Here is a 16,244-nt window from a genome sequence, read left to right on the forward strand (position 1 = left end):
ACTCACGGGTTTCTGTTCATGCTGAATGAGGATTGAACCCCAAACAAAACACCAGAGTGGCTCTTCCCTGCTCGGTTTCGGTGATGCCAACAGCATCGCTGGTGCTGGATTGAAATTAGGATTCATCTGGTAATAGCAATTGGCAATAAAAATGAGTGAAAATGTGGATTTAATTTCAGAGAGAGCTGAAAGTAGGACCTGAACATCCTTTAAATGGGGAAACTTGCAATTTAACAGCCAAAAGCACATTCTTATCGATGTTAGGGGTCTAGATAAAGTGTTACAACTAACGTTCGCTTTAGCAAGGGAACTGGATCACCTCCTGCATCTGACAGCATGTCCTGGTGGTGGCGAAGGGAGAGGAACTCCTCCGGCGGTGACACTGGAGGGAAACAAATGTAGCATGTGCATGAGCAGTCATGTGTATGATAAGATGCTGAATAAATTTATTAAGTCAAATTAGCCCTTAATCTGACCACCTATATAAATCAGGCCCTGGGACTGCCCTGAATTCCATATTGAACTATCACGTAAACGGTAGCAGGGTTTTTTTGAAAATAATCTACCTTGCTTTAAAAAAAATAGAGAATCTGTCAAAACAAGTAGACTCTCAGGCTGATTACCCACAGTGTTGAGCATTTGTACCTTGTTTATAGTCTGAGTTTGTCTAGCTTCATCTTCCAGTTGCTGGATGCTGTCACGGCTTGGTCCAGCAGATTGATAGATTCTCTTTTCCATTTGCGCTTTCCGTAATGGCACTTACAGCCCCTGGCCAAGTCTCTGGGTAAATTCTTCTTTGTCAAGCAGCAAAGGTTTTGTAAAAAAGTATGCTTTCCGATCCTTGAACAGTACTTATGACCAAGCTGGCTCCAAACTGTCTGTGTTTTCCTTGGGTTTTGCCCAGGAATAGTTCTGTCGGGGCTAAAAGCAGAATTAATCGATGCCTCCTCAAACCATTTCCTGGTCTGATCACCCCAGGACTTCATGAGCCATTTTGGGTGCAGGTAGTCTTCCTCAATAAGCTCAAGGACTTTCCAGAGTTTCTGCTTCCCAAAAGAGGGTGCCTTTCTGTGTGGGTTTCACCCACGTGCTCTGCTCTGGTACGTGCGTTTGGCTGTGACCCACTCTCTGTGTTATTCGCTGCTCCCCCAACTTTCTCTCACCTGCAGACAGCAGCAGTGGTGGTTTAATGCCTTCCTCAAGGTCATTAATAAAGACAGAAACCAGCATGGGTGCGAAACCCGGCGGTGGTGGGTCCGGGAACGGCTGCATGCTGATGATTGGAGACTTCTCAGTTTAACTGGATCTTAATCCAAGCTGATGTTTTACTGTTCAGATTTCTTAACGTGACCCAAGTCAAACATCTTAGAGAAGTCTAAGTTTGTCGATGCTATTATTACCTCTATAAACCCAGCTTGGGTTCTTATTGTGAAATGATCTCGCTTTACTTTGACAAGATGTATGTTCCATATGTGTGAGTTGATTGGCATTAATGATCTTACAGGCATTATATATAGCAGCTATCACTGTCATCATTTGCATTTACAGGTTGCTTTTCATCAAGGTGATTCGCAGCCATGAGCAAATCTTCGTGACTTTATATTGAACCCAAAAAGCAACCCATTCATGCTCATGGGGATGATGGCACAGGCAGATTAAAGATCATGGGGAAAGAAAGAGGATTTCTCCCAGCTTTCCCATGTAAGGGGTTCTCATGGGTTCTTCAAAGGGTGAGGTGTTCACCTCCTTACACGAAGGATGATCAGCACCCTTAATGCAGAGCCCTCCCAGTTTCAGCTGTCCTCCCAAACTGGCAGCCAGTTGCAGAGACAAAGCGCATGTGAGCCGTATAGACAAGTTAAGAAATTAAATAACTTTGGAAGAAGTGACTGCAATGATATTTACTCCTCTCTACTCGGGAGCTGGAGGTCAGCTGGCCGGGTAGCGCTGTGGAAAAACGCCTCTGCAAAGCCAGAAAGGTAAACACGACTGTTTATGAATTCTTCCTTTGCAGAAAAAATCTTTTCAGTAGCCTGATGTGATGAAAGCTGACTTGATGCCCCACAAGCTGCAGGTATCAGAAAGTAGGCCATCTTTTTTTCCCATCACATCTTTGGTCCATCCCAAACGCTCCCGTGGGGCAGTGAGCTCATGGAGCTTCAGAATGTACCCGTGGGTGGGACATCCTCAGCCAGTGGTTCTCTGTGGGGGGGACCAGTTCCCTCAGGGCACATCAAGACAGACCCCTGTGGGCCAACACATTCAGGAGGTGACCCTCTCCTGAACCCACCCAGCCCCTTCCAGAAACCCAGAGAAGGTTTCTTCAAGCTCCTGGAGATCACATGCCTCACACCAGCTGGTGAAGAGAGTTCTTGCCGAGCCCGTGGACTCGGCAGCCGGTCTTTCCCTCCCTCGCCCTCTTCCTTAGTTTGGTTTCAAAAATATGAGAAATTTTTTTGAAGTAAACATTCTTTTCTCTTTCTCTCTGCCAAAGTGTTTAGGATACATTTGCTGTTCTCCACGGCAAAGGCAGGGTAGGAGTTGTGTTTCGCAAAATCAAAACAGGTTTCACAATATCACCTGGTGCCAGGAGAAAATGCCAGTTACCAGTGGGTTCCCAGTACAGTCATTAAATGTGAATGCCAAGTGCTGCCCCTTTGCCATTACATACTCCACCTGCAAAGAACAAACCAGCTATCGCTTTGACCTAACAAAATTAAAGTCTTGTAGATGGCCGGGGGTTAGGAAAACACTTAAAACTGCAGTTTTCTTGATTTCTCTGTCTCTAGTGTTGATATTCTGCAGCAGCGAGTTCCTAAGCAATAACTGCGTGTTGTGGAGAGGTGTTGGCGTGTTTCGGGCTCCTATATAAAATCTACATGCATAACATTATAAAACCTCCTCCTTACCTTTCCCAGAATTGGTCTCTCACAAGACCATTTGGTGTATCAAGAGGGTTTATCTGTGTCATAGAATCATAGAATTTTGGTTTAGGTTGGAAGGGACCTTGAAGATCATCTAGTTTGCGTGCATCAATGTGCGTGTTTGCATGCGCAACCTGTGCCCTTGCGAAGTGGAAGATGAGTGAGGAGCTGAGACCCTATCACACCGAACCACGAAGGTTTCATAAACCAGCCTGAATTCCCCATTTAACTTCATCGAAGAGCCAGTGCTCGGCTCCGGGCTGTCGGCACAGCGATGGCACGAACTCCCTTCTTATTTATTACGAGGTGCCCGGTGGAACAAAGCGGCGCAATTTGCACCCAGCTCAATTAGCATTTGCAGATAAGCACTAACTGGAGGAGCCAAGTGTGTGTTGGTTGCCCAGGGTTCATCTGTTAGGGTCAACAGCGGGTTCCCTGGGGGTTAGGGGTTGACCACCCGTGAGACTGGGACAAGCCCTGGGCATCTGAGCGCTCAGAGCAAGTCTCCAGCGCGTGGGGAAGATGCGCGGTGCGCTCTGCTGCAGGAGCGGTGTGGTGGCTGCATTCCTGGGGGATGGAAATAGCGCAGGCGAAGGCGTCCAAGCAGGGCAGGGGGAATTCAAGGTTATGAAAATGAAATCATTCTTCTTCTTCTGCTTTTCCAATGACTGCTACTGTTAAAATGAGTAATTGTGGAGCAGCCGTGTCCAGACAGAACTGTTTCTGCTCACAGTTCTTGGGGATAGTCAAAAGATGCCCTGCGGAGCGTCGGCTGCAAACAGCAGCTGAAAGTCACGCTGACACGGGTGAGTCTCCAAAGAGCTGTGGGTCAGTGATGGTAGACACAGCCCCGGGCAGCCAGTTTGCTGATAGAAAATCAGATTTGATAGGGTTAAATAGGATGAAATAGGGCTAACAGGATAATGGCCTGCCTGCTGCTGGGCCTGGTCAGGGAGGGGGAGTGAAAGATAATCAGCCTTCATGCGTGGGGATGTCGGCCATGCTCTGCAGGGGACGTAAAGGCACTTCTCTGCACCGAGCAGGCACGTTAGTCCTCTCTGCTGGTGTCACGGGAAGCAGTCAGGTGTTGGCCACTGCCAGAGGCAGGACCCAGAGCTGCTGACACAGCCGTCTGGTCCGTCACGACAGCCCCCACGATGGAGTCACGACTGCAGTGCCGCCTCCCTGCTCTGGTGTGGCTCTTCCAGAAGACCTCCCCTGGGCTCTGATGGAGAAAAGCTCAGGGAGAAGCTCATCTCAAGGATTGCAGCGATAGATTTTGTTGCCTGGGAAAGCAAGGTCTGCCATTGTGAATGCTTCCGCCACCATGGCCAACAAAGGAAAGCCAAACAGGCCGTAAACTTCCACGGGCCATTACCCCTCTCACAGAGGAGGTTAAGTGTGATGAGGGCCAAATTGGCATTTAATATGATCTAATTGATTTTATAAGCTGTTGTGTTAACAAGAAGCTCTACAGTGTTCCCCCGACATCACCCGGCCGGTTTGGTGACAGCTGGTGCGAGCCCTTCCCCAGCAGTGGGCGAGCACTGGTAGGCATCGGCTTTGCATGGAACCCCCACACGGGGACTGGTCCTCGGGGCAAGGCTTAGAGAAAGGGTGCTACAGAGACCTGGAGAGCTTCTACCTTCCCACCGTGACTCAGGGGCCAGGAGATTGGTCCTGACTTCCCTGGGGAGCCCTGCGTGGGCCTGGGGCAGGAGGAGTGCCCCTCTGGTGCAGGGAAGTTGTTCAGCATCCCGTGGGAAGGGCAAGCTGAGCAGCCTGTGTTGGTGAGGAGCTGTAGGGTCCCCACGGAGCCGGGGAGTGCGTGGTGCCAGCGCTGGCCCCTGCCTTGTCAGGAAAATTTTACTTCAACTGGATGTTTCCATCAGGATGAGCTATGGGGAGCACCCCCCATCCCAGAGCAGAGACAAGGGGCCACGCCAGGCTCTGCTCGCTGGGATGAGGAAGGTGGCCCTGTGTCCTGCGCCCCAGACAGATCTCCCATACCGTGTACAATGCTAGCTGCTCTGCCAGCAAGCACGGGCTCTGCGTGCTTCGTGTTCCTCCTCCTTGTGCCGTCAGGAGGAGCTTCCCTGGGTGGGAGGCAAGGACAAGCAGGGTGAGCCGGGCTCTCCTGCTTTCTGGGGCTGGCAGGACCGGGGCACTTCATCAAATCATAGAATCATCGAATGGTTAGAGTTGGAAGGGACCTTACATCTAGTTCCAGCCCCCCTGCCATGGGCAGGGACACCTCCCACTAGAAGGTGTCAGATCATTGAGATCTGAGCCCTTCTCATCATTGAGGTCATTGATTATTGATCATTGAGCCCTTCTGTGTCTTCGCGGGGTTGTGGCTGCCCCAGCATGAACGGTTTCCTTGGAAGTGGCTTCCAGGGCAGCACAGTGCTTGGCACTAACTGCCTCCTTTGCCACTCTTGCAAGCAAGAAAAACGAGCAAGCTGATTTTTTTTATTTAGTTTTTGACTGGGCTACAGAGCTCTCCTGGCCCCGACCTACCACCTGATGCCGGTCATGTCCCAGTGGTCCCAGTCCTCAGCTTCTGCAGCCTGTCAGCCGTGTCTCCTGCTTGGGAAGCCAGGAGTTGCTCCACCTCCCCAGAGGTGGTCCCAAGGCATAATTAACGTTGATAAAGCCGCGTGCTGTAGCCAGGGATGCCCTGCACGCATGCAAAGTGTTATTTATTCCTGACTCCCTCTCAGCCCAGTGCTGCAGCAGTGAAACCCGCCAGCTCTGACTAATGGTCCCAGCAGCTGTGTAGGATATTTGAGTTGCTTTTCGTTTACGGATTCAGTGGGTCCTCGGTAATTGGAACGTGGCAACTTCTAACACATAACAGATGATACGGCGGTGGAAGGAATTTGTCATTGCTTCACTCCCCTACAGCAAGAAGGGCTCATAAGTCACAGCTGACAAATCTTTTAATGACTTTTAAACTTCATTTACAGAAAAGAATGACCATAATCAACAAACAATGATGGGTTACTAATCTTTCTGTATTATTAAAAAAAGGGGGTCTGTGTCCTTAACCCCCTCCCTGGGAGCTCACCGCTGGGAAGGGGAGGGTGATGCTGTCCTGGAGAAGGACTGGCTGAGTGCGAAGGGATGAAAACAGCATCAACAGGGAGCCCCGAGCATCCACGCGGTCCTGAACCATCACACATAATCACAGTACGCAAGACTAGCGTGACGTTATTGATGGAGAATGAGAGCAGTAGACGACGTACCTTCATCTCTGGCTTTGACCCAAAGCCCGCTGATGTCGCTGGGAAAACCTCCAGACCATCAGTCACCTCTGGGCTTCAGGCAAAGCGATGCCGAGGGTGGCACGGCACATGGGGGCAGGGGTACCCTCTATAAAACCAGGCTTTCTTCTGGTCTCTGCATCCGTGTAGAACTGCAGAGGCAAAGACCAATAGATGGGGAGCAGGATTTATTATTTTTCAGGAGGAAAGAGAATGGCTACCAACATAGGTCTTGCTGTAGCGGTTACCTCGAGCAGCTCATTTGGGGTCTCCCTCTCCCATCACTGCAGGCTGCATCCCTCCCATCTGAGATGCTTTCCCTGGGGTGAGGGTGCCTCCCCAATCTCTGTGGAGCCTCGGAAGTTGGCGTTTAGACAACCAAATCTCAGCAAATCCCACCAGAATTGAAGCAGGAGCCCACATCTAAGAAACTTTAGAGAGATACATATCTTAATCATTTATGTCATTCTGCATATTTAAAGTGTCTGAAGTAATTTTGAAAGGAAAGCAGCTGATAATTACCTCTGAGAGAGGGAAGAAGCACGTCAACAACCTCAGCTATTAAAGAATTGAGGGTTAGCGTGTCAAGGACCAGCAGCTCTCTCTTCCTTTGTGCCCCCTAAGGCTCCCGGTCCCGTGTCCCGTCTCTTCACCACCAGCACAATCTCAGGGGAGTGAGCAATCTTCGGGAGACCCATGACATGAAGTCCCGTAGTGGGTGGGGGGCCAGTCAGCTCTTTTTCTCAGTAAGAAAACATGAACAAGTGTTTTGGAGGAACAGTCTGGCCTGGGACTGGAGGGGACTGGAGCTGCGGGGTCTTTGATCTGTGGGTGGTGACTTCACTCTCGGTATCCTCCTCAGCTCCCAGTTTTGCCAAGTTTCATGGCACGTGGGGCTTTGCTAAAATCGCCAGCGGCAGGGAGCACGTGGTGGTGTGGAAAATCCCTGACTTCTGGTCGGTCATTCAGAAAAAACAGCCATAGCCCTCATGGCTTGGAAGAGGCAGGCATGGCCCCAGGAGCACAGCACGACCCCGACCATGGGCAGGACCAGTTTGGCTGGGAGCAGAGCAGCATTTGCCTGTGAAAGAAGCCGTGGCATCAAGACGCGGGATTTCTGCTTAGAAGACACCAATGGAGCTGAATAACGAGAATGGCATCAGTGAAGCTCCATGCGCAGAAGGTCCTCTTTGAGAGCTGGGCGGCCCTGGCAGGTGATTAAATCACCTGGTGGTGGGTTGGCAGCATGAAATGAGGTCCCTCCTGGAGCCCAGATTCTCCCCCTACTTCAACGTTGCCCTATGGTAAGAGGTCCACATGTCCTTCTCACAGGAACCTGCATCGTGCCCTGTGTCGGGTGGGACGTGGCCCAACGTTGGAGCTTGGGAGTGCTCCTGAGACCACCCAATGGACATGGCCAGAGGGGTTTGGTACGAGGAGCTGAGCACAGGGCTCGTGGACCAGAGCAGGAGGCTCTTCTGCGGCCAGAGTGGGAGCCCTGCTCTTCCACAGCGCCGTCGCCTCTTAGCTGCACGCAAGGACATGCCAAAAGCAGCAGCGAAGGTGCCAGTTCATTAACAGCTAAGAAAGTTCCCAGAAAGTTCACTTGCTTTTCCTCATAAATAAATCACTTGCTGTTAAAACAACATTTGGGCTGGTGGAGGGGGGGAGTTGTTCATTAAGGAACGTCAAGTCAATAGGTGGCTGATGAGAACCTGTCTCCCCTGCGTACGAGTGGGAGAGTGGGGGATGGAAACATTGTGTTTTCCTATTAGGCTGTGAATGATAAAGAATTAAAGAATAATTCTCAAGAAATTAGTCATGGCCAGCCATTAATGAGCATCTCGGTAACACACTAATGAGCTGGCTTCAGATGCCTGTAAAAAAGGACTTTAATTAGATTAATACATGTAGCATTGTCCATAGCCCAGTAGGTAATCATCAGATTTTGCACCAGTGGGATTACGGATGACATTCTATTTAATTGCTGTTTCCTTTTCATTTGCTTTTCTTTTTATTTTTTTTTCTTTTCTAAAGATTCTTTCCTCCAAAGAATTTTGTTTCTGTTCTCAAACATAACCTAAATGTTATCCATGGAATTCTGCATCTGAAAGCGCTGCCAGACTGGGCTTATCTGATTCAATTGACCTTTAAAATTTATTTTGCTGCTGTCAAAAAGAATGTTAGTCTTTTCGCGAGAGATTTCCAAGATGATTAGAAGCAGAGACTCCTGAAAAGTCTACTTGTTGCATATTCTGCAGTCAAAGGATGATCCTAGCTTTTTTTCTTGCTTTTTTTTTTTTAAGGAGAAAAATGCCTTAATCTAAAAATTTACATGGAAAAGCAGAGCCCAGAAATGTTCAATGCGAACGGGGAGTCCATGGTCGAGCAGACAGTCGAAGAGCTGCTGAGGTTTCACCTCTGGCAGGGTGAAACCCAGGGAGCTGGTCCGTTTAGGCTTCAGAAGATGCCGTAATTCTTGGTTCCAGCGCAGCACTGATGGTGGGATTTCATTTTTTTGGCCCCGTATGCTGTCAGGACCCTTCCTGTGTTTTAAACGCAGTGTCGTTAGTGTGGCAGTGGAAACCCAAACTGAACCCGCCAAGGTTGATACCTGCCTGAAAATCCTCATCACTGCGTGACAGATGTCCTTGTTTTCAAAGGAATTCGGTTCTGACCCAGAGGGCAGGACTGAGGGTCAGGGGCACTTTGGGTGCTCCTTGCTGTCACACGGCGCTGCTGGTGGGACAGCTTTGGTCTCTCTTGGCCCGAGGAGAGACTTTGGCTTCACCAAGCAGATGGGAGATAACACCGCCTCCAGAGCGGGTGTAAAGGCCGCTTTGGTGTAAAGGCAGAGCATCATGTCCCCATGGTGGGGAGCACGTATATGTACTTACCTCCTGAATCTGCCTTACCGGAGCCATGTCCTGCCCTGCCGGGAGCCCCGGGAGCTCCGGCATGGCCACACACACACACGCGTGTGTGCAATGAGCTGTGCAGCGTTTGGAGCGAGCCCCGCATTTGTGGAGATGGGCAGGGCGAGGAGCAGCGCCGCTGGATGGATCGCAGAGTTTCCAGCCATAGGTCATCCCTTTATCGCACTTATTAGGAAGGATTTAAGACTCTAATGAATAGATTTTTAAGCTTTCTATAGGCATGAATAATATGTAGGACAGATGGTTACGAGCCACAGCTATAAACTATATGCTGACCTGATAGACTTTGTAACCATTGTCCCTTTAACAACTGATTAAATCCTTATTAAAGCAGCAATCGATTACTTATTGCTCCTTTATGAAGGATTTACCAGTTGCACTGGAATTTAAATCAGAGCCAGGTTTTCAAAGGATTGGCAGGATTCCTCCAGTTTGAAATGACTTGTTGTTTTAATTAAAAATTAAAAAAAAAAAAGGAGGCTATTTGCATAGCAAGCTGGGTAGTTGAAGGACGATTATGAGGGACCTACTTCTGTTCACGCTGCTGTGCGCTCAACGTCCCCTCGTCCGGGCAGCAGCACCCCGCATCCAACGGGAGCGAACCCCAAATTTATGGGGGTATCACTCCAAACCAGAGAGGTTCAGGAAACACATTCTGCTTCTCACTCTGCCATCTGGCACAGAGGGACCAGCCCGGGGCAGGGGATGGGGGGGCTGCAGATGTCCCCACGCTTACAGGTCCCCGTCTTTCAGCAATCGGTGACATGAGCCAAGGCGTAGCGGTGACGGGGTGCTGCAGCTCCGCCGAGCCCAGAGCGGCTCTGGGAGAGGATGCGCCGATGTAAAAATGCACAGTGCGTCAGACACCGCGTGAGGGAGGATGGATCAAGGGGACAGAGTCAGCCCCTCCTGCCAGAGCCCTGCGAGATGCAGAACTCGGCATCTGCCACGAGCTAACGGCGTCGCTCTGGATTATTTGCTTACGTCCTGCAGCAAATGGGCTTTAATGAGCCAGACTTGGCTGATGTTTGCTCTCCCTCCTGCTCGGCTGCTTATGCTTTCTCCTTTTTATGCCCAAGCACGCAGGATGGGTGCAGCTTCCATCTCCGCAGGGGTGCAGGACAGCGGGGGTGGGCAGCAGAGACCTCCCGCTTCACCCACCCCATAAATTGGGATGTGAGTGCTCGGTGGAGAGCAGGCAGTGAGGCCAGGTTAGAAATATGGCCGGGACCCCGAGCTCCCCGGGAGTGTCCAGCGTGCTCACAAAGGCAGGAATTGCTGGGTGCTCTCCCGTGACCTAGGGGGGGGTATAGATGCGTAACCCGTGTGTTGTTACAGGCAGTCCCCATCCAGGGCTGCTCCAGCGGCGTTGTCTCCTGATGTGTTGACGCTATTTCATTCTAGCAAGGCAAATATGATGAAACTGGGCTGAAATTGGGCTTGTCGCCCTGCGGGGGTGGCCTGGGTGCGGATGGCAGAGAGGGGTTGGTGACAGCGGGGAGCGCCGGGCACGCTTGGTGCTGGGGGGACATAAGAGATGGGCACCTCTGCAGTGACCAGGAACCGTGTCAGTGACCACCATCGATGAAGCCTGGACAGGTCTGGGCTGATTCGTCTGCACGGTGGGGTGTTTGGAAAAATTGGTGCACTCTCTACAAGGAGCCCCTTGTCTGCTGGGAGAGCCCAAAATAGAGCTCGAGAGACCCAAGGACCCACTCTGCCCGCAGCAAAAGCATCCTCCCTCACCAGGCTGTGCTCAGCTCCACTTTACAAGGGGGAAAAAAAGATTGGCAAAGGGCACCCGCAGCTTCACGACGAGCTCGTCTGGCTCCCGCTGAGCTGATCTGCAGCTTTCTGGTCCTTCCAGCTCTCTCAGCAGAGTGGAAATTCCCCCAAAAGGCAGCCCCGATCCCACAGAACCAGTCTAATAATTGTGACATCTTTGTCTACCCCCTTTTTTTAATAACTTTCTGATCCTCCAACAACGTTTTGAGGAATCGAAGTCATTTTCCCCGGAAAACCCAAGGACTGGTTTCCTTCCAGTTTATTCTCTTTATTGAACTGCACAAGAGCAAAGAGGGTCTTCCCGCTATCGGGGCGGGGGGGGAGGGCTGAGCCCCTCTGGGGTTGTGCACAGGACTTGTTGGGGGACTCAGAAGTTATTAAAAAGATTGCAGGGGTTGTGTTGGTTATTAAACTAATGCTTCGGAGCTCGGCTCGGGCGTTCGGCGACTCACTGGCAAATTACTCGCAGCTCTCAGGGGAGGAATGATTGGCACCGGGGGCAGAAGGGACTTTGCTTTTAAATGCGTGTGCATTTCGGGGCTGTCGGTGGTGCAGTCAGTGGAGTCCCTCCGTCTTATAGCTGGCCATGTTTCTTTTTAAAACTGCTTTTTTTTTTTTTTTTTTGGCTAAAAGGACTATTTGAGTCAGAAATCCCTGGGAGCTAAGTGTCTGGGTTGATCGTTGCCCGAAGCAAGATGCTCTCCATGTGACGGCCATGCCAATTTGTTTGTACGAGGGCACATTAACTGCCCTGTTCCTCCCTAAAAACCATCTTTCTTGCCACTTGCAAAAGAGCAGCAAGAAAGGTAGAATCATAGAATTGTCTAGGTTGGAAGGGACCTTTAAGATTATTGAGTCCAACCATCAGATGTACAGACGTTAAAGGTTTGGGATGAAAGCAGGGCGGCAACCTCCAAAAAAGCCTCCAAAAGGTGGTGCAGAATTGGGTTGTGTGCTGGGAGACAACCTCCAAAAAAGCCTCCAAAAAGTGGTACAGAATTGAGTTGTGTCCTGGGGGGGCAACCTCCAAAAAGCCTTCAAAATGTGGTGCAGAATTGGGTTTTGTCCTTTACCAGAGCATACAAGATGGTTAAAGATGACCTGACCTAAGCCGCATCGTTCAGGCTTCCTCCAGTGCATGAGCAAGGCTGCACCAACCCTGGACCACTGAAGCATCACTGTCACACCACGGATTGCATCACCACACATATCACACGTGCTTGGCAAGACACAGGTTTGCTGGTGCTTTTTTTGGCACCCCAAACACCAAATTTTCCCCCAAAACCTGGCAGGGAGTGGATCTGGCCCTTCGTCCCCGCAGGACATCTTCATTTGTCATCTGGCTCCTGGTGGAAAACCACCAAGTTGGGAAAACTTGTTACTGGACGGAGACAGGGATGGGATGAAAAAATGCCATCTCCCATTGTGTGAATGAGCGCGATAAGAGGAGAATGACGGCCCGGCTGCGTGTTGCCGTCACGCTGAAATAAAAAGGAGAGACGTGGTGGGGCGCGGTGGTTTTTCTTTGCCGCTGCCTTCGCTGACGGTTCGTCACTAAGACGGAGGTGCCCCGGGGTTTTCAGACACCTGGCTCTCAATTAAACAGATAATCTGTGAAGCAAGGCACTTAAAGCAGGGAGGAAAAATAGCTTATCGAGTAAACCAGCTCTGGCCTTGGGCTGTTACCAGATTGAATATCAATATATTTAAGGGGTTCCTGAACGTACGTGGCAGCAGGGACCGTGACATGGTTTCCAGCCACGCTGTCCTCAGAAGAGAGAAGCGCTGGTGGGGAGGGGACTTTGTTGGTGGGTGTCCGGACCAGGGGCAGGAGCAGGCGGATACAGCCTTTCCTCGAGCGTGGGAGCTTCTTGGGAGCTCAGAGTGGTCCTCAGCACCACTAATAAATGGGTGGGAGGTATCGTTGTGATGTTTCTGTAAGCTTTGGTGAGGTCGGTGGCGCAAACCCCACCGCCACCCCAGACCTCTCCCATCTGGGCCTCAGTTTCCCTTGCAGAAATCATGGATAATCACACTAATCTGTCCTTTTGAGGTTCTACAGTTGAAGGACCCCTTTATACATTCATTTCTCTCTGCCCAGGTATTATTGCTAGTTGCATTTTGTCGTCTTCTCTTTCCCAAGTCAAGTCTGGTTTGTTGCAGTTGTGGTTTGGGAGATGAAAGGTGAAATAATAGCTGCGAAAATGCCTCTGCTGAAGCCAGCGTAGTTATTAGCATATTCATCTATACCCACTGATCCGTGTGTCTGCTGTGTGTATTTTTTCTAATGAGACATATCACCAGGATACCCACTGCTTTCCAAGTGGCATATCAAGGAGACGGTGGCTTGAGAAGACATTGTACGGCGTAGCCCCGCGCGGGCAAGCTGCGTGGTTTGGCATGGAAGGGGCGCTGAAGGCGACGGGGCTGATGCTGTGCTGGATTTAATCTGGGCACGACGCAAAGTGCTCTGCTGGAAGGCAGTTAGGTGGAGTATGAAATATTAATATGCAATGATTAAAATATCCTTTCCAGTTGTTGCAGTAAGGGGGGGTGGGCAATAAGTGATGCGAAATGAGTATTGTGTGTAAGAAGAAACCCTAAATGAATGGGACAGAGAAGGCAAAGGAGGCTGTTTCTCCAGGGGATGGTGGGCTTGTGCGGGGACAGCAGAAGAGCACTTTGCGCGGGGTTTTTGAACACCCAGTGTGGGGTTGTTCATAAGCTGCTAAAGGAGAGCCACACAGGCTGCTTGTTAAATGGAGGACATCACTGCTGGTGCCTGATGTCTCAGAGCAGTGAATCCCAGAATCCCAGACTGGTGGGGTCGGAAGGGCCCTCTGGAGCTCCCCCATCCCACCCCCCGCCAGAGCAGGGGCACCTCCAGCAGTGGCACAGGACGGCGTCCAGGCGGGTTTGGGATGGCTCCAGAGGGGGAGCCCCCCCCACCTCTCTGGGCAGCCTGTGCCACTGCTCTGCCGCCCTCACAGCAGAGAAGGCCCTCCTCAGGTGGAGATGGAAAGGATTGATAAGCATTGATAAGATCCCTCCTCAGTCTTCTCTTCTCCAGACTGCAAAGCCCCAAGTCCCTCAGCCTTTCCTCATCAGAAAGATGCTCCAGTCCCCTCATCATCTTTGTAGCCCTTTGCTGGACCCTCTCCAGCAGTTCCCTGTCCTTCTTGACCCGGGGAGCCCAGAACTGGACGCAATACCCCAGATGTGGCCTCACCAGGGCTGAGTAGAGTGCTAGAAGCCCAGAGACACAGCTCCCCAGCCTTGGACAAGGCTCCCCGCCAAAGCCTTGATCCCTGCCTGGGCAGGGACAGCAGGCAATGGGCAGATGGCGCCGGGAGAGCATCCCATCCGCAGAGATGTTAGCTCCTCGTTGGCTTCCTCCCAAGTCTTTCCCAGCAGCGTCACCATCACCTTGCCTGACCTTGAGTTGGCCATCTGGTGGCCCCATCCCATCGCTTGTCAGCCACAGGCACGTCTCCTGTGCAGACCTGTGGTGTCCGAGATGTCCCCGATGCACAGAGCTGCTGGGGCTTCGACCAGGGAGCCAAAGGAAAGGATCCACTGAGGGAGGGGTTATTGCTGAGCTACCCACTACATCATCGCTGCTCCACAATAGGTGGTGAAAGTGAGTTCTTCTGTCTCCTCCGCAGGCTTTATCGGGTGGGGGGGACCCAGCATCCCAGGTGGGGAAGAGAGGAGACCAGCACACACTGGTCCAACTGCAGGAAGCACAGGGGAAGGTCACAAGGGCCAAACGAGGAGGGGTTGGAGCAGCAGGGACCTGGGAGAGGTGCAGGTTCCCCTACACCCCTCCACCTTTGTGGCAGACAAGGTCATACCTTGGGAGATGCCTCAGGAGGTGTCCTTCTCCAAGTGAAGGTTCATCTGGTGCCTTAGTGCCCACCTGAGAAATGACTCATCTTCATCCAGCTCTTTTATTTTTAAAACCAACGCACAGAGTGGGGGATCCAGTGACAGCAGCAGAGCTGGCTCGTGTTGCACCCGCTGAGAGAGGGCAGCCCCCTAGATCTGGGGGGAAAACACGTATTTTATGCTCCCACACACTCCCCATCCTACCCGAATCCTCCAGCCAGCCCTTTCTATTTCTGTGCACAGATGCAGCTTAACCCACATTCCTCCTACACATGCTTAAGGAGCTCAGTGCCCTGATGCAATTGGTGTTTGCAGCTGCAAACAGCTGGTCAGAGATTGAGACGAGTGTAAATAATAACACACTTCTGGGCTGGGTAGAATTTGGGATGGCTTTGGGCAAACAGCAGCCTCGTGTTTCCCTAAGCTGGGGCTTGGGCTGGCAGCAGGAAAACTCTTCAGAGACGGGGTGGGAAAACAGACACAGGGGTATATTTCATTTGAGCGCTGTATTTTATTCGAAGGAAGAGAGCGTTCCTCCTGCCTGCCTGCAGCCGGGCCAGACCTGGAAATGGCATGGCCAAATTTTGACCAACCTACTCACTTTCTGTGGCAAATCGTGTGGCCGAGGAGATGACATGGGCGATGTCTGCCTCGGCTTCAGGAAGGCTTTTGACATGATCTCCCACAGCATCCTGGCAGCCAAGTTGGAACCCAGCAGTCCGGATGGGTAGCCTCCCAAGAGCAGTGCAAGCTGGGTGGTGGGGCTCCGAGGGCAGTGATAAGGGCTCATAATCCACCTGAAGGCCAGTTGCAAGAGGAATTCCACTGGGGATGGGGGAAAGGAGGGCCATAGGTGGGTAGAAAAATGGGTTGAAGTCTTGCATAAACTCTGGCAGGTAAGCAAGGATGGAAGAGTGGGAGTGCATCGTCTAGAGGGGAGGCGGCTAAGCGGGGCCAAAGGTGTCCATGTGACATGGGCTAGTGTGGGCGAGAGCGGTGCCAAGGCAGATTTACTCTGAAGTAGAAAATACAGGCATCAGGAACTGGAAACTCCAGGAGTCACCAGGTGTAAAGCCACATGTCAAAGTCACCGTCCTGCAACATTGCTGAAACCCCGGGGCAGGGAGAGCCACGGGTTCACGAGGGGTCCGACATGTCCTTGGGTAGCAAGACCATCCAGAGCTACCTTGACATAGGTGCCCTACACGTGCGCAGGCTCTCTGAAGGTCCCACACAGCATCAGCTGATCCTGGAGGGTTTAGGATGCAGATTCCTTGGGAACTGGCTCTCCCGGAGCAGCGTCCAGCTGGGCTGTTTGCAGATACTCGTGATTCCTGAGAAATGGGTCCTTGACGCTCAAGCTGGGTACCCAGAGTGACCGAGTGGCTGGGAACAGCCTTAGCTCTTCCTCCATATCTCCACCTTTGCAGCAGGAAAGGGGAGAG

This window comes from Charadrius vociferus, unplaced genomic scaffold (genome assembly GCF_000708025.1).
Source record: "Charadrius vociferus isolate BGI_N301 unplaced genomic scaffold, ASM70802v2 scaffold409, whole genome shotgun sequence".
NCBI lineage: Eukaryota > Metazoa > Chordata > Aves > Charadriiformes > Charadriidae > Charadrius > Charadrius vociferus.